Consider the following 21,694-nt stretch of genomic DNA (forward strand, 5'->3'; position numbering starts at 1 on the left):
ACTTTCTTCTTTTTTAAGTTAATTGCTCTTGGGGGCCCTCTAGTGGTCACGGGGCCCTAAGCAGCTGCTTAGTTCGCTTATGCCTTGGGCCGGCTCTGGGTGTTAAGCAGAATGCTGCGAGCAAAACCATGGCCTCGACTTCTGCAGGAGGTCCCCCACCACTCAAACAACAAAAACTGGACTTCGGTGTAAAACAAGTAAGTGGGGGAGGGATGAAGTAGTTGGTAAGGCTGTATGTTGTAGAGGAAATGCTGCCCTTAAACACAGTTGACTCGCCCTCATTTCGTGCCATAATAAACAAGATCGCTACTACTAACAATGCCGTGCTTGGCGTTACTGTTAAAAATGCACTTCTATTAAACTGAGTATTGGCAAAATTGGTTGTCATTTTTATGTTGAGGCGGCGGACGTGTTGTTGGCAGCAGCTGAATGTAACTTATAAAGTAACTTGCAATCTAACTTAGTTACTTTTTAAAGGAGTAATCATTAATCAGATTACTTTTTTCAAGGTAACTGAGGCAACACTGTACGCGGGGCTAAAGCCCCAGATGTTTTCCACCCCTAGCGATGCCCCTGGTTTACAGCTGTTTCTCCCTATTTGCTAGCTCTCTGCATACGCTCTCTCTCTCTCTCTCTCTCTCTCTCTCTCTCTCTCTCTCTCCCTCCACTAACCCACTTGTACACGTACACATAACACATACACTACATTGCCAAAAGTATTCACTCACCTGCCTAAACTCGCATATGAATCATCTCTCATCCATGTTTTTATGGACCTTGCTTTGTGCACTGGTGCACAGTCATGTTGGAACAATTTGGGGCCATCCCGAAACTGTTCCAACAAAGTTGGGAGCAAGGAATTGTCCTACATCTCTTGGTATGCTGGAGCATTCTGTGTTCCTTTCACTGGAACTAAGGGGCCAAGCCCAGCTACTGAAAAACAACCCCACACCATAATCCCCCCTTCAACAATCTTTACACTTGGCACAATGCAGTCAGACAAGTGTTGCTCTCCTGGCAGCCACCAAACCCAGACTTGTCCATCAGATTGCCAGATGGAGAAGCGAGATTCCTTATTCCAGAGAACGCATCTCCACTGCTCTAGAGTCCAGTGGTGGCGTCTTTTACACCACTGAATCCGACGCTTAGCATTGCACTTGTTGATGTATGCCTTGAATGTAGCTGCTCGGCCATGGAAACCCATTCCATGAAGCTCTCTATGCACTGTTCTTGAGCTAATCTGAAGGCCACATGAAGTTTGGAGGTCTGTAGCGATTGACTCTGCAGAAAGTTGGTGACCTCTGCGCACTATGCGCCTCAGCATCCGCTGACCCCACTCCGTCATTTTACGTAGCCTACCACTTCGTGGCTGAGTTGCTGTCATTTCCAATCTCTTCCACTTTGTTATAATACCACTGACAGTTGACTGTGGAATATTTAGGTGCAAGGAAATTTCATGACTGGACTTGTTGCACAGGTGGCATCCTATCACAGTACCACACTGGAATTTTCAGAGCTCCTGAGAGCGACCCATTCCGTCACAAATGTTTGTAGAAACAGTCTGCATGCCTAGGTGTCACGGGGGAGCGTGTTAAAATATGAATAAGGAAAGGGAATATCTAAATGAGGTTTCTACTGGGGAGCCACTAGCCACAAGCAACAACACGTAGGAGTTAGAGTGGAGACTGGTAGAAGAGCGCGTCCAACAGTTCAACTCTAGTGTTCTGATCGCCGTCTCTCCTCTTGGTACAAGTGTCCAGTCACCGTACCACCTCCAACTAGAGCATACAGAGAATACAGCTGTCAATATTCTGATTTGGGCCCTACGAAACCCCTTTGACAATAATTTTAAAACAGAACATGCACTTAAACAAATAAAAATAGATTAAACACAAAGTAAACGAAAACAATGCAGCATGCAACTAAAAGTCAAAACAGTGAAGATGAGGGGAGTGGAATAAAAGCGGTACTTAGCTCGGAGGAGGGGTGAAGCTTACTCCTACCCCTCCACGTTTCCGGCGGTGTGTCTCCCCTGTGTCCTGTAGCCGACCAACGCCGTTTGTGGCCCGCTTCACAGCTCTGCTCTCTTTCGTCTCTGCCGTAGGCTGACTCTGATCTCTGCTATCGTTGCGCTCTGTGTGTCGTGCTGCCAAGCTCCTCCCTGCGGCTCTCTCGTCCCTGTCGTTGTCCTGTATCCTGCTCCCTTTCACCTGCATAAGCACCGCCTCCTCCGCTCTCTCCACCAACCGTAAAACATCCTCTTAAACTCAAATAGCACAAACGGGGTCTTCTCTCTGTCACTGTCTTCAACTTTAACCTGCCAGTACCCACTAGCTAGGTCAAGAGTTGAGTACCATTCAGCTTGTGTGAGAGTCTTCAATGCGGCGGAGATGGAAGGCATCTTTGTGTGTAATGTTGTTGAGTTTGTGGTAGTCTACACAGAATCGCCATGCTCCACATTGTTTCTGCACTAGTACTATTGGGGCAGCCCAGGGACCACTACTCTCTCACACAACCCCTGCTGTAAGCATGCCCCATAGCAATTCGCAAATCTCTTTATAGAGTGTAGGTTTATAGGCCTATACCTCTCCTTAATAGGCTCTGCATCACCTGTGGGGATCCTATGCTTCACTACACTAGTGCGACCATAGTCTTCCTCGTGTTTGTAAAAGACATGGTCCCACTTCTGGACTAGTTGGTCCAACTGTAGCTGTTTTTCCCCAGTCAAACAGTCACTCTTAAGAGATGGGGGCCCAGTGTTTTCACCCTTCACTTCTGCGACCTCCTCCCCAACATCCACAAGGCAAACTTCAAGAACCCCGGGACTCACTTCTGTAAGAGACACCTCTCTATCTGCTCTAACCTGTTCAGGGAGTACAGAGCAGACATTAGCCACCTTCTGGAATCTGTGTAAGACTGCGGGAAAGGGGTTGATGTTTCTTAACCTAATAGAGAACCTACCCCTCCTCAGAGTAACTAAAGTCCTTGCTATCTCGATGCCCTCTACTCCCTCTAGGGGTTCCACAACGTACACTGCCGTCTGCAGGGATGGGATGGCACTTTTGCCCACAACATCACTTCACTCTGTGCAGAGATCTTTATGTGAGAGCGATAGGCCACCTGAGCGATACTCTGCCAATCTCCTCTGGCTGAGGCAGCTTGGACACGTCAACAGTCAACAAAAACCTTGTTACAACTTTTCTCCAAAGGAGCGCAGTTAGATTCCCCCAACCTGAAAGTCTGCAATGAAGTACCCAGTGTAGGGGAATCGTAATCCATTTGCTGCTCTGAGTTTGAGCCAAGACAACACCCCTCTCTGTTCTTTACCCTTAACCCTCTGAGGTCGATTGACACGCCTGGTGCGTCCAAATCATGTGACCAATTTAAGATGACGTAGCAGCAAGACGGAGCCTCTCTGAGTCTCAGTTCTGACACTTGTGCCCTCCTCAAAAAAACTTCCTCTAACCACCTTCATGGCAAAAATGTACACGCACAAAATCTGCCATAAAATCCTCATACATTTGGTGGTGATTAGTCTTGGATATGTCAAATATTACCAACAAAATTGATTTGATTGCATCAGTATTTTTTTATGTAGTAACAAATACTCCCTCTGACCACCTTTGTGGCAAAAATGTACACACAAAAAAATCTGCCATAAAATCCTCATACATCAATATTTGTTCTGCTTTTTTTTGCTTGAATCCCTTAATCAACTTGTTCCCCGATCAAAATAATCAAATGTTCATTAATTTTCAGGATTTTAACCCTTTAAATGCCAGTTTAATTATTTTAATTACTAATTATCTATAAAAAATAAAAACCCACAAAAAATGTATTATTTTCCATATAATAAGTAGTAGGCTGATGGGGCTTTGGTGGTGATTAGAGTCTTGGATATATCAAAGATTACCAACAAAATTGATTTGATTGCATTAGTATATTTTATGTAGTAACAGATACTCCCTCTAACCACCTTCGTGGCAGAAAATGCCCCATTGACTTCCATTAAAACCACATTTTTTAATCTCACTACCATTACAGTATAAAACAATGCATTCTGTAATGTCAGCATGCCATTTTGAAGAAAAGTAGTGATATTTGACATTTTTGATGTATTTCACCAGATTCAACCATTTTCCCATTGTAGGCCGATGCATGAAATTCTTGTATTTTTGCCAGTTATATTATGGAGCCGGGTGACTACCAGGGCCCTGTGTGTGTGTGTGTGTGTGTGTGTGTGTGTGTGTGTGTGTGTGTGAGAGAGAGAAAGTGAGAGAGAGTGAGAGTGAGAGTGACTAGGTGTGTGTGTGTGTGTGTGTGTGTGAGAGAGAGAATCTGTAGCCATGCACTGATCACTTCAGGAGTGAAAAAAGGTAATCTTTTGAGGAATGTGTTTAATGTGTCTTTGAAAAGGTGCTTGAGTGAAAACATGCTTTGCTGTTCTCAAAAACAAAGCAAAAACAACGGTTAGTGTGTTTATGCACCTGGCTGCTTTCACAGCCAAAGATAAACATGCAACTTGTCTGAGGGGTCATTTCATTAGTGAGCAGAGAGGGTGCAAAAATGAAAAGGCATTTCAGAAGCGAAGAGGCATTAGAAATGGTCATGCAGCCTTTATCTGACAGCGAGCTGCAGGATTCATCAGGGGAAACCACGATCTTCGAGGGGGAGTCTGACACAGAAGGCTCGCTGGAGTCTTCCACGTCTGTGAATGCCTCTGACCCATCCTCTGAGAGTGAAGCGGGCACTGAGGATCCTGTCCATCCTAAAAGTCAGTGGACGGGCAAGTGTGGTCTCCATCTCATGCTGAGACTCTGTGCTACATGCAGGCACCCACCGGCATGGTGCCAGGGCCCACGAGATATGCAATATCAAGAATCCATAATGTAGCATCATCTTTTGACCTTTTCTTCACTCCTGACCTGATCCAGCTCATTTTGCAAATGACAAACTTATACGGGAGGCATTCAGTGTCAGGATGGAGTGACGTGGATGCCCAAGAGATTCGGGCATACATGAGACTTCTTATCCTGACTGCGCCACTGACCAGCTCCACTAGAAGGAGAGGTGTGTGCTGGTTGTGCAGAGGCCTGAAAAAGAGGTCTTCCACCACCAAGTGTGCATTTGTAGGGAACACTAGCTCACAGGCTGCAGGACCACACACACACACACACACACACACACAAAACACACACACACACACACACACACACACTTTGAAACCTCCTTTCTGTCCAGAAGAAGAAGAAGAAATAATAACTTTGATATTTCAACAGCAGCTGTAAACTTGTATTTTATTTAACCCTCAGATTACGCACACACACACACACACACACACAGACACACACACACAGACACACACACAATCCATGTATCTGTTTCTCTCAAACACACACACACACACACAAGCACACACACTATGGCGGTAAATTGATGTCAATACAATTAGAGAGACACGCAGCAACGCACGCACGCACGCACGCATGATTATTTTGTTTTGCGTGCGTGCGTGCGTTGTTACGTGCATATTGTATTTCACGCGTAACAAAAAGCTGCGTACGTATGAAGCAGCGTGTGCACGTCTGTCTGTCACTGTTTGACAAATGTTGTTAGGCGTTCACATGTGTAATGTCTTGCTCTAACTTCAATAAGCAGACGAGGCGTGATATCTGGTCTGTTAATAGTAACTTGATCCTTTATTAACATGTAAACATTCTTGTGCTACCTGCATGGCTACCTAGAACTGACGTACAGGCGGGGCTTCCACGCATGCTCATAACTGCTGTGGCATGCTGGGTAATGTAGTTCTCATGTTACTATACTCATAACATCACATCTCTCCCCCTATAAAATAAATGATATTTACCCCTTAAAACAAAGCCATGCTTTTTCTTTACCTTGGCATTTATCATTAACTTCAATCTGCATCGTAACTTTACTTGTAAACAACTTTTCTATTTAAACACTTTTTCTGCAATAGAAAAATAATAAAGTGCAAACTTTCTAAGCATCATAACACACCTAGAATCATGTCAACATTTTTTTTTTTTTTCATTTACATTAACATTTCTTTTTTTTTTTTTTTTTTTACATTTACATATTTATCTTTGATGAACTTAAACGTCCATGTTGCTTCTTCGTCTAGCAAGTTGTAAACAAGAGTCCTTAGCAACTCTCGATCAGCCTCTGTCTTACAGGTCTGGACAGTCTTTCAACAGCTGGCGATGCAGACGCTGCTGTCAGACTACAGTCAGTGTGGTCAGTCCCACTGTTAGTTGACTCTGTAGATTCAGCCGTGTCCTGCTGAACCATTTCCTGAGCTGTAGTGTCCTTTTCAGTCAGCTGTAGTTGAAGATCCGTGCGGTTCTTTCTCAGAGACAATCCACTCTCTGTCTGGATCCTGTAGGAGCGTGGGGCAACTTCCTCCTCCACCCGTCCTTTTTGTCTCCATGCGCCTGTAGGGATGTCTCTGAGTCGCACCACGTCTCCTGGCTTCAGCATAGGCAGGTGTTTAGCCGTTCTGTCATACAGCTGTTTTTGTTTCACTTTTTGTTCCTCCCTTGCGTTTCTGACTTTGTGTGCATATTTCGGCGTCAGCAGGTCCTCATTTACTGGTAGGTTGGAGCGAATGCGCCTACCCATCAGCATTTGGGCTGGTGACAGTCCATTCTGTAGAGGTGTTCTCCGGTAAATCAGTAAACTTGTCTGAAAGTCATCTCTGTCCTCTGCTTTTTTCATCATTGTTTTTACTGTCTTTACAGAGCTTTCTGCCAAGCCGTTCGACTTTGGATAGGTTGGACTCGATGTAGAGTGTTGAAACCCCCATTCTTTGGCAAAGGCAGCAAACTCGCAGCTAGAAAACTGGGGCCCATTATCCGAGAACAGTTCACATGGGACACCATGTCTAGCGAAGACAGTCTTGAGGTAGCTGATGACTGCTTTGCTTGATGTTGACTGCAGCGCTCCAACTTCAGGATAGTTTGAGAAATAGTCGGTGAACACTATGTAACTCTTACCATCACAGTCAAACAGGTCAGTGCCAACCTTGTAGTAGGGTCTGTGGGGCACTGGATGCATCATCAGCGGCTCAGCTTGTTGTCTTGGCCTGTGGGTGGGACAAAGTTCACATGACGCTGTCGTCTGGCTTATATCTAAATTGATTCTCGGCCAGTACATCACTTCTCTAGCCCTGCGTTTACACTTGACTTCTCCAAGGTGGCCTTCGTGAATCTTTTGGAGCATTTGTTTACGTAGTGAGGATGGAATAACGTATTTGCTCCCTTTCAACACTATGTCATCCACCACTGTGAGCTCTGCCCTACAGTTCCAGTAGTCTTGTATTTGCACAGGGCAATCCTTTTTGTTTTCAGGCCAGCCTTCCTGTACTGTGCTCTTGAGTTCTTTCATTGTTTCATCTGCATTAGTCTCTCTTCGTATTTGTTCCGTTCTGTCTGCAGTTACTGGCAGAGATGTCACAATCATGTCCACATATGCCTGTATGTCTGCGCTGTTCTCACAGTCTGCACGTTCCTCTTTATCCACTGCTCTAGACAAGGTGTCGGCGGTGAACATGTATTTTCCTCGTGTGTATATCATGTGCACGTCGTACTTCTGCAGCCTGATCAGCATGCGCTGTATCCGTACAGGACAGTCATTTAGAGGTTTGGCCATGATGGACACTAAAGGTTTATGGTCAGTTTCTACCTCAAAAGATTGACATACACATATTGATGAAAACGCTCACATGCATACAAACTCGCTAACAGTTCTTTTTCAATTTGAGCGTACCTGGACTCGGCGCTTGTCAAGGCTCTGGATGCATAAGCGACAGGTTCTCGTCGTGTCGCTGCAGCAGCACTGCTCCCAGGCCGTACTGTGACGCGTCTGCTGAGATCCTGGTACTCTTCTTTGGGTCGTAGAACTTTAGCACGGGTTCCTGTGTGAGAGTCTCTTTCAGTTTCAGAAAACATTGTTCCTGCTCATGGGACCAGATCCATTCATTCTTTTGTTCGAGAAGACTCCTGAGAGGTGCCGACCGTGTTGACAACTGTGGGACAAACTTGGCGAGATAGGTGACCATCCCTAAAAACCGTCTGACCTCATCTTTATTGTTTGGTCTTTCCATGTTGTTGATCGCTGATGTTTTTCTCGGGTCAGGCTTCACCCCCTCCTCACTGAGAACATCTCCCACAAAGGTAAGTGTTTTTACACCGAACTCACATTTGTCTTTGTTAAGTTTCAGATTAACTTCTCTTGTCTTGTCTAGCACTAGTCTCAGTCTTTCGTCGTGTTCTTCTCGAGTAGCCCCCCAGACAATAACATCGTCCATCATCGTCTCTACTCCTGGAATGTGCTCAAAAATCATGTGAATAGTCTTATGGTATACTTCAGGCGCTGACAAGATACCGTACGGCAGACGAAGAAACCTGTACCTGCCCTCCGGCGTGTTGAACGTACACAGTCTCGAACTCTGCTCGTCTAACCTCAGTTGCCAGAAACCTGACGAAGCATCTAGTTTACTGAACCATTTAGCTCCAGCAAACTGTGCCATGATTTCTTCTCTGGTTGGTAACTTAAAGTGTTCTCTTCTGATTGCTCTGTTTAAATCCCTAGGATCCAAACAAATCCTCAGAGCACCTGTTTTCTTTTGCACAATAACCAGCGAGCTGACCCATTCCGTTGGTTCATCTATTTTCTTGATGACCTCTAATTTTTCCATGCGCGCTAGTTCCTCTTTCAGTTTTTCCCGCAGGGCAAACGGGACTTTCCTGCAGGGATGCACAACAGGAGACACACTTTCATCCACACGTATCTTATGTTTTCCAGGTAGACATCCAAGTCCTTCGAAACAGTCTTTATACTCCTCCATGAGTGAGTCATGATCATTTGCAGTACCTGGTGATGTCACAACAAACACTCTTTTGACCAGATTGAGCTTTGTACATGCACTGAGTCCCAGGATTGGTTGTACGCTCATATCCACGATCAGAAGCTGTGCTCTTATCTGCCGACCCTTGTGTTTGAAGGTTGCGATGCATCCGCCTTTAACAGGAACACGTTCTCCGGTGTATCCAGTCACTTTTGTTTTTAAAGGATGAATTTTGCTCTTTACTGTCAGTGTTTTGTAGTCTTCCAATGACAGCAGGTTTACATGAGCACGTGTGTCCAACTTGAATGGTATTATTGTTTTATTCACCTCAATAGGCACAATCCATTCCTCTTTTTCAGTTGTACAAGCTTGCACCACATCCACAATAAACTCATCATACTCCTCTTCTCCCTTATCGACTGTGTGAACTTTTTGTTTTAGAGCTGCTTTGCAACATTTAGCATAGTGATTGCTCCTTCCACAGTTGTTACAGGATTTTCCAAATGCGGGACAAGATCTTGGCTTGTGGCTGCCTCCACATTTACCACATTTGAACTCAGTAGATTTCTCTTTTTGGTCTCTCTGTTTGGTAAATGTTTTTTTTTTCCTCTGTTCTTTGTTTATTGAATGCACAGTTGTCTCACCTCTCCGAAGCTCTTTTGCTTGTGCTCGAGTGGTTTCAGCTGCTCTGCACATACTGACACACTTGTCCAGGGTCAGTCCTGTCTCTCGGAGCAGTCTTTCTCTGAGTGCATTATCCACTGTTCCACAAACGACCCTGTCTCTCACTAATGAGTCTCTTAAGGTGCCGAATTCACATGTCTTGCTTAGCGTGTGAAGCTCTGCTAAGTACTGGTCAAATAGTACTCCTTGCTTTTGGTCATGGGTGGAAAACTTGTACCTCTCAAAAGTCACGTTCTGTCTAGGCACAAAGTATTCTTCAAACTTTGTCATTAGCTCTGTCAAAGTCAGATTAGCTTCATTCAGCTGAAAGCTATTATATATGTCCAATGCATCTTCTCCTATAACATGCAAAAGAATGTGAGCTTTCAGTTTTTCATCATCACCCCCAGCTCCGCTTGCTGCTAGATATATATTAAATCGTTGCTTGAAACGCTTCCAGTTATCAGCAAGGTTCCCAGTCAATTGCATGGAAGTGGGTGGACTTAGCTTATCCATGACTGCACGTCGGGGTATCGGGACTTACACAGCCCTCTACTGGTGCTGGTTATCCTCCAATACAGGTACGAGATCCTCTTCTACTTGTTCGATCCGTCCCTCGTCCTCGCTTTACTTCCTCTGCCGCTCGTAGCCATCACACACTGCAGCAAACTCTGTTAGCATGTAGCTTCATTAGCCCGTAGCACTCACGCGACCAGAGACTTTTTCTTCCTCTTTCCGTGCCAAATCTTCCGTCCGAAGCTGCTCACGGCCACTTCTGACACCATGTATTGTCTTGCTCTAACTTCAATAAGCAGACGAGGCGTGATATCTGGTCTGTTAATAGTACCTTGATCCTTTATTAACATGTAAACATTCTTGTGCTACCTGCATGGCTACCTAGAACTGACGTACAGGCGGGGCTTCCACGCATGCTCATAACTGCTGTGGCATGCTGGGTAATGTAGTTCTCATGTTACTATACTCATAACATCACAACATGTATGTGCGCTCGCAGACTCTGATGCTTCGCAGCCGGAAGTTGATCTGCAGCGCGCACACCAGTTCACGTACATGAACGCCTCACGTAGTTGGCCTTTTCATTTTAATCAACCAGGGGAGGCAGCAGTGAGCCATACTTTGCCTGCCGGAAATTCAAAAGAAGAAGAAGAAGAAGAAGAAGAAGAAGAAGAAGACGGAGGATGAGAAAGGTGACTGGGGTAATATTTACGTATAAATACATAGGTCATTTGTGTTGTGTAAGTTTAAAAGTAGAGTCTGGAGTATTGCTTGTTACAGTTTGTAAACAAAACAATGAAACTGGGCCCTTCCTCTCGGGCTCAACTCTGTAACGTTAGCCTCCTGCCCCTGACAGCAGCAGTTACCAGGACCACAAAGGTAAGGAAATACAGTCCGAGAGAAGCGCTGGTGCCTCTGTCACCAACACCGGGAGCCTCCGGTGTTATGTTGCCGTTGTGGTCAGCTGGGAAGACGGTATTAGCGGCGGATGCTAACCGCCACCGTTAGCCAAAGTTAGCATCGAGTTAGCTCACGACCACAACAGTCTACAGTCTAACGTTAGGCTTTAGTTGTCAGTGACGGGAATCGGCCCACGGCTCCAGCGCTTCACTCAGGCTATATTTCTTTTTCTTTGCCGTCCTGACTGCTGCTGCTGAGAGGGAGAGACGTGCTAGCACCTGGCTGTTGTGAATTAAGCTGAATGATTCATTCTTATTTCTATTGGTTGTTTACCATTCCTGGTACTGTATAGTTAACCATGTACCTGCTGTTCTGATAGCTGCTTTTTATTCTCTGTTACAGAACCACACAACTTTCATATACCTTCCACACACACATACTCATCTGTCACACTCACACCATCAACCATTCCTAATCAGCAATTGCGAAACTAAAAGGAACTAAAACTAAAAGGACTAAAAGGAACTAATTCTAACCCAGCGGCCATAAGTGATTCAGTCCAGTTTACCATACAGTCCTTAGAATAAATCTCCACAACACATTCGTAACATGTCTTACAACGAGAGAAGGCCACCAGATAACACAGTCACCAGTTAAACCCACCGGGGGATCATGACATTGTGGGAAGACTAGCTATCAGACTGCACATCAATTCTGAATCAGGTAAGCAGTATCTATGTGATCTTTGAACCCAAATCATGATTGTGAACTTTTAACAATATAGTTTAACAACAGATCCACTCAGACACATGTCACACTGGTGAAAAGCACCCGTAGAACTGAGTTTTGAGAGCTTAACAAAATAGTGTTGCCTGTAACGTTGTGTCTGGTTTTCACCATTTTATATACCTACACTAAACTTGTCCTTTTTCATGTCAGGTGTATTGTTGATACAGGGCTAAACCAGGGTTTGACAAGAGTTGCCAGTGTCTGATTCTACACCCGAACACAGCAGAGTGGGCGGGGCCTGCAGACCGACCCAGTTACACCTGCAGTGAGCAGACAGAGGAAGAGGAGTGTGAGATCCACGGGGAAAGGAGCAGGAGAAAGAGAACGACAGCTGTCGCCAGCAGACGGGCATTGACTGTTGGACAAATTGAAATGTGAGTTTATACTCTGCCCTAGGGATGTAATGAGATCAAAATCTACAGTATTTGCCGTCATTTCATACCCTGCATGTTCACAATAATATTGAGACACTTTTGTTATCACGATATCGTGGTATTACCAATACGTTACATCCCTACTCTGCCTCCATTGTGCGAGTAGTGATCCCTGGTCGTGAATGTGTGTAAAAGTACAGTGACTGAAGCCCCCCCCCCCCCCACACATGACAGCGTAAGAGGCGGCGCCCAAGGACGGTGTGACAGCAGTGGTGCCAATGACGAGAGTGATGTTGGCCCGAGGTGACGGTGAACAGCTGATACTCTGCCCCATCATGTGAGCAACGATCTTAGGACGTAAATGAAGTGGTGTGCATGTATTGGGTTTAAAAGTGCAGTGACTGCCATCTCGTTTCCCCCACAGCTCCCGAGTCTGCGCCCGGCAGAGGACAGTGTGCAAGTGGAAGACAGCGGTGGTTGTGGAGAATCGGTGTTACCAAGTCACCACAATAATTATATAATAATCTATAATTTCTGTGAATAAATATTGTTTTAAATGCCCTTTACGGTCTCCAAGCACTTTCTTGGTTATGGAAACACACGTCATATACGTCAGCGTAGATGAGAGCCAGGTCAGAGACAAGAGAGACAATGAATGAAATCCCGCGAAATGATGTGCGGTCAATATGACCGCTTATGGCCGAAATAGGTAAAACAAATCATATTTTCTTTTCCTTTTCTGTAATTTATATAAAAAAATATTCTCAATTAAAATACAGAGACTTTTAGAAAAATGGTTAGAAGTCTGTAATGTTTGCATTTTGTTATTTACATCACAGATTGATAACTTTACTGATAATGTTCAAAGTTATTATTATTAGTATTATTATTATTATTTCACATAAACACATACAGTAAGTATAACGGTACTGTGCTAGGTATTCTTTTCGTTAGTTCGTTATTGCTTTAGCAATATAGTTGTGGCATTTATGGCAATAAAGCGAATTGGAAATGTATTGAATTAATAAACCTTTAGATTCTTGATTCTTGCCTGTAGACTGATAAGTGTTGTGTGTCCAAATGAGCAATACATCCAGATTTCCTGAGATTTGTATTGTCAATGGGAATTTGAATTTAAATATCAGGCGATGTTTTCTTCATGGAAATTATTTTTCGGGCAAACAATTACAATAGAGAGGGATCCGTTGTGTGACAGCGGAGCGGAGGGTCAGCAGCTGGATTTTGCACGCATGGTCAGTAGTATTAGTAGGTGTTTGAGGTTTATTACGTTTGCGGACATTATTACATTCAATGTAATTATGTAACAGCCTTTGCGCCCTTGCCTTACAGTGCCTTTGCGTGCGCACAGTTTGCGTGTGTAGGCCTGTGGTCATGATAATCCGTCTATGGCTATAAGAGATGGATACACAATCAATTTCATGTTTATTGAATCAAAAATACATAGGTAGCCTATTGTCTTCTCCTCTGCTTTTTTTTCAAAGACAAACTGAGCAGCAGTGCTCGATCCACTCATACCTTGTTAACCTTCCACAAAGACAAGTTATGTTAAAACGGACGAGCAGAGGGGTCATTCCCCGGCAGATCGCACCCATGGGCCACAGTTTATTTCAGAGTTGTGAGAGTGCGGCTGGAAGTGGGGATTCCAGCACCACGGATAGTGCATGTAAAAGATTAGACAAACGTTTAAATGTGTTTGTTGCAAGCAAAAATATACATAATAAATGAAGATAGTGACATAGGTCTATTAGCAATAAAAAATAATGAGTTGTGTGAGTGCGGCCGGTGAGCGGACGGCAGTTTTTGATGTAGGAAGTAATGTAAACTTGAAAATCAATTTTGGAACAGCGGTGTTTCGGAGTGGGGCTGTTTCGCAATGGAAGGGTGTGTCGGAATGGAAGGCTGTCCCCTCACTCCGGGGTTAAAATGAATCATGTCATGCAAAAGCCTACATGTCTGTATCTCGCATTGGATCGATTGCACCATCTACTGGATGAAAATGGAACACAGAACGACTATGCGAGGCGTTCATGTACGCGGACTGGTGCGCACGGTGCAGATCAACTTCCGGCTGCGAAGCTTCAGAGTCTGCGACCGCACGTACGTGTGAACACCTAACAACATTTGTCAAACAGTGAAAGACAGACGTGCGCACGCTGCTTCATACGTACGCAGCTTCTTGTTACGTGTGACAGAGTTTGCGCACGTCATTTCCGCGTACGCGCGTGAAAAAAATGTTCAATCATCTTCATGCGAGCGTTAACACGTGCTTTTGCAAAAAGACGCATGAATGTTCATGTAGTCACCACGCGTCGTGTGATTACCGGCGTGAAGCAGTCATCACGCGTGAACGTGCGCGTGAACGGGGGGCCATTATAAGTTAATGAGGAAACTACATTACACGTCAGGCGCGGCTTGCTGCACAGGCGTCAAAGCAGGCGCAAGTGACACGATCAGTTGATAGGTGCGCACGCTTTTTGAAACGATTCTAACGCCATACACACACACACACATTGTATATTCAATTCCTGGATATTTCTGTTTATATTTCATATTTTGTTCATATTTCATATGTTCTATTTTGTTTTTTGTTGTCTAATTTCCAAAGTTGTTGCAGTTTGCACAATAAGAGTTCACACTGATGAATCAGATGTTGATTTAAAAAACATTTCACACACACACACACACACATACACTGCCATAAAATGGCATGCTGACATTACAGAATGCATGGTGTTATACTGTAATAGATAGATAGATAGATAGATAGAATTACTTTAATGATCCCAGACTGGGAAATTATTTTGTTACAGCAGCAGTGGGTCCGCAAATAAAACACTTCGTACATAACATAAATAGAATCCAATATATACATAGTGTATATATACAGCGCACAGTGTGCTATAAACAATAAACAATAATAATATATACAACAAAACAAAATATGCAAAATATACTATAACAATAATAATATATACAACAAAACAAAATATGCAAAATATACTATAACAATAATAATATATACAACAAAACAGTAGAGAGACTAGAGTTCTCTGTCAGGCAGAGGTGAGAGAGTTATTATATAAAGTGATAGCTTGTGGCAGGAAAGATTTCCTGTATCTATTGCTACGACAGCGAAACTGAAGCAGCCTTCCGGAGAAGGTGCTCCGCTGTCTGACCAGTGTGAGTTGGAGAGGGTGGAAAGGATTATCCATGATGGATAACAGTTTTTTCAGTGTCCTCCTCTCCACCACAGCCTCCAGAGTGTCCTGTTTGCAGCCAATCACAGAGCCAGCCTTCCTGATCAGTTTGTTGAGTCTGTTGGTGTCGCTGGCTCCGATGCTGCTTCCCCAACAAACCACAGCAAAGAAAAGTACACTGGCCACCACAGACTGATAAAAGATCTCCAACATCTTGCTGCACACGTTGAAGGATCTCAGCTTCCTCAGGAAGTAAAGTCTGCTCATCCCCTTCTTGTACACAGCTTCAGTGTTAGATCTCCAGTCCAGTCTGTGGTTGATGGTAACACCAAGGTACTTATAATCCTCCACCGCCTCCACATCCCTTCCGTAATGGCAGTGAGATTTAAAAATGTGGTTTTAATGGAAGTCAATGGGGCATTTTTGGCCACGAAGGTGGTTAGAGGGAGTATCTGTTACTACATAAAATATACTAATGCAATCAAATCAATTTTGTTGCTAATATTTGATATATCAAAGTCTCTAATCACCACTAAAGCCCCATCAGCCTACTACTTATTATATGGAAAATAATAAATTGTTTGTGTTTTTTTTAAATAATTAGTAATTCAAATAATTAAACTGGCATTTAAAGGGTTAAAATCCTAAAAATTATTGAATGTTTGATCATTTTGATCAGAGAATAAGCTGACTAAGGGATTCAAGCAAAAAAAAAAGCAGAAAAAAATATTGATGTATGAGGATTTTATGGCAGATTTTGTGCGTGTACATTTTTGCCACGAAGGTGGTTAGAGGGTGTAAAATGCATTACAGGAAAATAAAAGACATGCAAGCGTAAAAGACACTGGATTTCAAAAATTTGATTAAAGAGAAGAGTTCCTGCAAAAATCCATGCCAAAATTATCGCTAAATCAAAAAAAAAAGTTGAGAAAAATGTACAAAAATGCCCGAGGAGGGCACGAGGGTTAAAGGAGAACTTCGGTCGATTTAAACATACAGCTTCATTGCTCAAGCTACCCTTGACTTGCCAGTACTGAAGACGCGAACACATTTTGTCCAACCATTACAGAGCTCCATGAACGGAGATTTAGCAGTGACAGCTAACAGCATGGGGTCAGAACTTTACACTCAGGGCTGTAGCCAGCTATGAGGTCACCGAGGTCCGGACCTCGGTAAAAATTTCTGAGAGAATAAAATAGAAGAAACAGCATCATATTAACACACCCGACAGCTTTTATTTTGAAACCGCACGCAGGAAGTTATCCGATGTACCGGTGGAAATCGCGGGACATTTTCAGTTGACAGCAGGAAGATAACGATACTGCGAGGTGAGGTCTGCAGGCTATTTTTAGAACGGCAATTGAATGAATCGGAGCAAAGATGCAACGTAGTGGTAAGAGGCTGCATCAACCCAAGTTATCATTTGCATGGATTAAAGTTCTGCGGCGCTACGACGGATTTCCGTCATTCAAACTTCACAGAGGCGACTTATGAGATCAGTGTAGGTCAGAGGAGAACATGTGGCTGATTTTTATTGACAGATTGTCACACTCTACAGCCAATGGTGTCGTTACCAGCGTGTGCTGCCTCACTTTAAACAATATTATTAATAACAATAATAATTAATGATAATGATGATGAGAAGAAGAAGTAGAAAAATATAGTGTACTGAAAAGTTCTGTAGATGGTTGATTATTTGAAAGAGTAAAACTTGAGAGAAAATGGCATGGTTTGATCTTATAGATTGAAAATTACACGGAAAAGACAAAAAACATTTTAAGTGAGAATATAACAGCTGTTCAGATCCTCCTCCTGTAAAACACTGTTGGTCAAATATTTAAACTTGATGTCTGCATTAGAGAACATGGTGTGTGGTGAGGCTGTAAATCTTTTTTTAGCACGTGTCAAGTAAAATGCCCTGTAACATGTTTCACAAATTACAAATTGGTAACATGACTTGGCTACAGCGCGAAAAAACATTCAGTCAAAAGATTTTTTGGTGAGAACTGTTCTAAGCTAAGAGAATGAGAAAAATATGGAACTAGCCTACAGCTGCAACAGATAGCCAATAGAGATGCTAACCTGTAACCTACTGTAAATGTAACCTAGGCTAAAAAAATGAAAGGACATGCAATGAATCAGAATATTTTAAGGCCATGTTCAGTCACAGTATGAATTATCCATCAATAATATTATGTGGATGTTTTGATGGATAAGTAATAATGTGACTGAACATGGCATTAAAATATTAGGTCATGACTCAGTAGTGCACTTAGACATTTCATTTTAAAAATTCAACAGAGGATGAGACAGGAGAGAGAGATGAAGAGGTTGAAGGGACAGAGACAGGAGGAGAGGAGAGAGAGAGAGCAGGAGAAGGAACCAGTGAGATGCATGTGGAGTCAGGTCCATTATCAGCCCATGACCCGGCTACATACAAAGGCCAGAGTCACTGCTCTGATGAAGAAAAGGGTAAGAGTTCTTGTAAGCTTTGGTATTAGTGTACTTGTTATTACGTCTCTTTCTCTCTCTTTCTCTCTCTCTCTATCTCTATCTATCTATCACCATAGCCTATACCAAACAAAATACCGAGGGGGGCCTCGGTATTTCAAAAATCCTGGCTACGGCCCTGTTTACACTGTGTTTTAATTGTCTTAACATGCTCCACATCTCACACCAAAAGTTATGCAACATCAGCAGACGCCTTACAACACAGCACTGTAGTGTGTATGACTCAAAATGAATAAAAAAGTATTTAAAACAGTGTGTTTGTGCAAGCAGCTACTTACCTGTTTGTTGACATCTGCGTCTTCCGGTAGCTAGACTAGACAGGTATGTGGCTGCTTGCACAAACACACTGTTTTAACTACTTTTTTATTCATTTTGAGTCATACAAAGTAGATTGAAAACAGCCCCTCACTGGTCCCACCACAGAACACAGTCCCCCTGTGACACTAGGTGCTTGCTTTTATACACCTGTGGCCATGGAAGTGATTGGACCACCTGATTTCATTTGGACAGCAGAGTGAATACTTTTGGCAATGTAGTGTATGTTCGGAGTGACACATACACTTAAACTTTTGAGCACTTGTTGGGGACTTATGGTTAATGACCTGGTTAAAACATTAGATACTTGCGTCCCAAAGTATTATTACCACCATACCATTTGATCAATTGTCCCGTAGTAGCACGACCACCTTTTGGAACATTGTATTGTGTGCAGAGGTGGCAAGTAACGAAGTAAAAATACTTTGTTACTGTACTTAAGTAGATTTTTCAGGTATCTGTACTTTACTTGAGTATTTATTTTTCTGACGACTTTTTACTTTTTACTAAAATTCTTTTGTACTTTCTACTCCTTACATTGTCAAAAGAGGCTTGTTACTTTTTTTTTTTTTTCCTCCGCGGTTGACGACACGACGTAAGACGTAATTACCTAGAGAGGGACAGTCAACCGCGGAGAGAAGCGCCGTGAGTTACAGGTTATGTTAGAGAGAAAACTTGCAGCAGCAACATGGAGGAAGAAAGTGAACCAACCAGGGAACGTAGACGCATCATATCAGAAGCAAGACATTTCCCTCCATGACCTTATTTAAGAGAACTGTTTGAGGTTGTCGGCTTCAAGAATGATTCATGGCGAATGCGTTGTGCCCTGTGCCAACCTAAAAACTACAAGCTTCTGGCGTTCAAGAACTCTCCGTCAAATCTGAATAAACACACCCAGGTAAGGTGTATTTTAAGTTGTTAACATTAGCTCATTTAGCATTTCTTGTAGACCAGTTTACAACGTTAGCAATGCTATGGGAACACATTATTTTGATACTATAGAGCTAACACTAGCTAGCGCTCGGTTAAAAAAAACAACAACCCAATAATCCTCAATTAATTTCCGTTTTGCCACTGTTGTAAAACGTTACTCTTCAGAACATGTTCTGTCAGAAAAGGCTTTTAAGCCGAAAGGTCTGAAGGCTAACGTCCCCTGTGTGCCAGTAGTTGTTAATCATCTACGTCAACTCCGCACAAAGACAACGTTAAACATTTATATAACAATTCTGTCAGGTGAAGCACTTTTCTCTTATCTTTGTGTACGTCTGTGTCTTATATGTGTGTGTTGTCACTCCTACAGAAAGCACGTGAGTCACTTGGAGAGATACAAAAACCTCACTGCACCTACTTTGAAGAGGAAGTCGCCCTCAGATGAAGGCCCATCCAAGCAGCATAAACTGTAGGAAACCAAGCTAGAGTCCTACCTGGCCTGTCCGGATGATACCATGGATGCCCTGAAATCTTTCCTAGCAGTCTGCAACGTGTCACTGAAGCTCAACACACCTCTACCTGCCTCAGCTGCCTGCCAGAGGCTTTTTAGCACTGCAGGACTGATTTTCAGACCCAAAAGTACATGCCTGGTTTCAAAGAACTTTGAGAACCAGATCGGCTAAATAAACAATTTTGGGATTCCTGTAGGGATGAGTGAATATCTCACAAAGAAAAACAACTTGATTAAACTAGTTTCCATGTTGATCATTATGTTTTAAGTTCTGTTGCTGAAATGGAAAACTGATTTGCACATTGGCGTAAATTGAGCCTGTCAAAACAAACGTTTTTTCTATATAGAGTGTTAAAAGATACAAATTCTGTTAAAAGTAATATGTTAAGTATAGTATTGAGAGTACCAAAGCTGTTATAAAGCTGAATTATCCAGGTGCTCCTGAGGACCTCTGGTTAATTCAGTCTTGATTATTCTGTCTGAAATTTAACTTGCAGCAAACAGACCAGTGATTTATTTATTTTTCTCTGTACCAAAACTGTGCAGGTTGTTAATAAAGGAAAAAAACTATCCTATTTTGTGTGCCAAGAACTTTTCGTTTTGTTGAGTTATCAAAAGAGGTATTGTGTATCATTGATGGCAAAAAATATTTTTTACTTTTTACTTTTGTACTTAAGTAAATTTCAGAGCCTGTACTTTTTTACTTTTACTTGAGTAAACGAGCTGAATCAGTACTTCTACTTTTACTAGAGTAATTTTTTACACAAGTATCTATACTTCTACTTAAAGGGACAAGTACCAAATGTGAGTACTTTTGACACCTCTGATTGTGTGTATTCAAAAGAACATGTGAGACAGATTGTGTCTGCCATGGTTTATTCAAGCCTCCTGCAGGCTTGAACACTCCCTGAAGTCATCTTCCAAGAGATTGTGTCACCCATCTTGGCTCTTTGCCATCTTGGCTCTATTTATCTATGTCTTTATCTCTTTGACACACACACAAACACACGTGTAAATGTTTCTTAATAAGCTTATTAATGTTGCTTGTTTGCTGCTTGAGTTTGTCTTAGTGTTTTAGCTTCATAGTTTAGCTGCTGTAGTTGCCTTATTACTTTTATAATTATCATCCTTATTATTTCAATAATATTTATTCTAAATGTTCAAAGTAGGATATTTTTTACTCTCTGGGGTATAATTGGCCAACTACTTTTGATTTTACCTTTATATTTCACCTTAAAAACTGTACCTTGCCTTGTTTGGTGTCATGTGTGACTGTACAGTTCTTTTTTTTCATTTTGACATACTGTATTATCACACTGGACCCAAAATCACACAAAAAACATCAAATTTGAGTAGGCAAAAGTTAGATATTTACTGTGAAAACCACAAAACACATGTACAACTTAGAACGCAAACATAAGCTGTTCTTTGCTTAATTCATACATATGTTTCTTAAATGTTCAAAGTTATATACAACTATTTACATTAAAATGCAGGCAATGCCTCTGCTCCTTCTAGCTAGAAGAAGAGCTGCACTGCCTGCTCCACATTCAGTAGTCGCGTCATTGTTTGGGCACACAATTCGAAAAATGGACTACACTGTACATTGACTATACATTCCAAATACCCTAAGGGCTCTATCTTGCACTAAGCGCAATTGACTTTGTACACTGGCGCTTGTGTAATTCCTATTTTGCATTCGGCGCACATTGGAATTTTCCCTCCACAGACGCACGTCCTTAAATTAGGGAATGAATTTGCGCTCCCGGGGGCGATTCAGCGAAAAGAGGAGGCGTGTTCCGGCGCAAATGTTCACTGGCGCTATTTTGCTGTTTCAGAAAACAATTCCGCAACAGACCAGGAAAAACCTAGTCTAAAGTCAGTGGCGCTTATTCAGATGCAGTATTTTAAGGGCGCATGCTTGGCCATAATGTAGCGTGTGCTCAACGTGCATACACTTTGCTTCTCTCATCTACAAGGAAGCAGTTCCCGTTTTTGCAAACCATACAAAAAAAGTTGAAATAATTTAAACAGAAGAACTAATTCTTTTTCCCTCTGATATGAGACGCGCCCGCCGTAGCCGTGAGGGTCCAGG

The 21,694-nt window shown here is 42.7% G+C and overlaps 2 long non-coding RNA genes across 2 annotated transcripts; both read left to right on the forward strand.

The window, feature by feature from the left end:
* Positions 1-10,537: 10,537 nt before the first annotated feature.
* Positions 10,538-11,951, forward strand: LOC115588359 (uncharacterized). Its single transcript, XR_003985317.1, has 3 exons — positions 10,538-10,743; positions 11,354-11,674; positions 11,891-11,951. It is a non-coding gene; the product is annotated as an uncharacterized LOC115588359 (long non-coding RNA).
* A 21-nt stretch (positions 11,952-11,972) lies between these two features.
* LOC115588366 (uncharacterized) lies at positions 11,973-12,675 on the forward strand. The gene is made up of 2 exons (XR_003985326.1): positions 11,973-12,114; positions 12,349-12,675. It is a non-coding gene; the product is annotated as an uncharacterized LOC115588366 (long non-coding RNA).
* The last annotated feature ends 9,019 nt before the right edge of the window (positions 12,676-21,694 follow it).

The sequence above is a fragment of the Sparus aurata genome, chromosome 9, assembly GCF_900880675.1.
Source record: "Sparus aurata chromosome 9, fSpaAur1.1, whole genome shotgun sequence".
Classification (NCBI taxonomy): domain Eukaryota; kingdom Metazoa; phylum Chordata; class Actinopteri; order Spariformes; family Sparidae; genus Sparus; species Sparus aurata.